Source organism: Onychostruthus taczanowskii, unplaced genomic scaffold, assembly GCF_017590055.1.
Source record: "Onychostruthus taczanowskii isolate IOZ18803 unplaced genomic scaffold, ASM1759005v1 scaffold3463, whole genome shotgun sequence".
NCBI classification, from domain to species: Eukaryota; Metazoa; Chordata; class Aves; order Passeriformes; family Passeridae; genus Onychostruthus; species Onychostruthus taczanowskii.
Genome location: NW_024500865.1, coordinates 1 through 922, shown reverse-complemented (window position 1 = coordinate 922; position 922 = coordinate 1). Strand labels below are relative to the sequence as shown.

General features: G+C 59.0%; 1 long non-coding RNA gene across 1 annotated transcript; it reads right to left on the bottom strand.

Moving 5' to 3' along the window:
* Positions 1-122: 122 nt before the first annotated feature.
* LOC121339413 lies at positions 123-832 on the bottom strand. The gene is made up of 2 exons (XR_005953178.1): positions 696-832; positions 123-596 (listed from the first exon to the last, which is right to left on the bottom strand). It is a non-coding gene; the product is annotated as an uncharacterized LOC121339413 (long non-coding RNA).
* Between the last annotated feature and the right edge of the window lie 90 nt (positions 833-922).

Below are 922 nucleotides of genomic sequence, written 5' to 3'. Positions count from 1 at the left end.
GAAGCAGCCGGGGCTGATGGAGCCAGCTTGGCAGGGGTCCCTTTATCAGAGTGAGTGTCTCCCCCACAGCGGTGAGGGAGGTGGCTGACACCCCAAAAGAGGAGGCAGTGGAGGCAGTGGGGTTCTCTTTGCTGGTCCTTTATTTCGGGTAAGGCTGGAGGATCCCAGGACCCAGTCGGAAGCTGAGCTGCAATGCTACAGAATTAACTGGTGTTTAATCAAAGCTGAGGAAAAAATACAAATGGAGAGAAACGGGGTGATGCCCTCACCTGCCTGTGGGCAGGGAGGGCTGTGTGTCCCCCCAACAGCTGCCTGCCACAGGGGGCTGTGTCTGAGCCCACACCCATGCAAAGGGTGGCAGACATTTCGGATGGACAAGATCCCACAGCCATAAACAGTCCCACAGTTCTGGAAAGGGTTGTGTTTGGTCCTGGAAGGAGTGGCATTTGTCCCACCTTTGCAGCTTCCTTGGGAACCCACCACGGGGCTCTGGGAGGAGCAGAACAGAGGCAGCATCCAAGGCTCCAGGGCAAGCAGGTGTCCAGTGAGGGGTTGAGTGAAGGACCTTCCACACTGTTAGGTGGACTCCCACCGACCTGAACAGAGGGAACAGGTTCCATGGTGTGGGACAGGGTGCCCCTGTGTGGCACCTGCGTTGCCCGAGGTCGGGCCCCCCACCCTGACCCCTAACTCACAGGGCACCCCGTAGAGCATCCGCATGACCTTGAGGCAGTTGTCCAGCAGTGCCTTGGGACGCACAGCCTTGCTCCGGCTCTCAGCGCCCGCGCTGTGGATCAGCTTCACCAGATCGGCCACCACAGTTTCCACGTCTGTCTGCAGTGACAGATCGCCAGGTCACCAAGGTCCCCCAAGAGACAGCGGGGTGCAAAAGATGCAGCTGTTGCATTGGCCGGGAATCGAA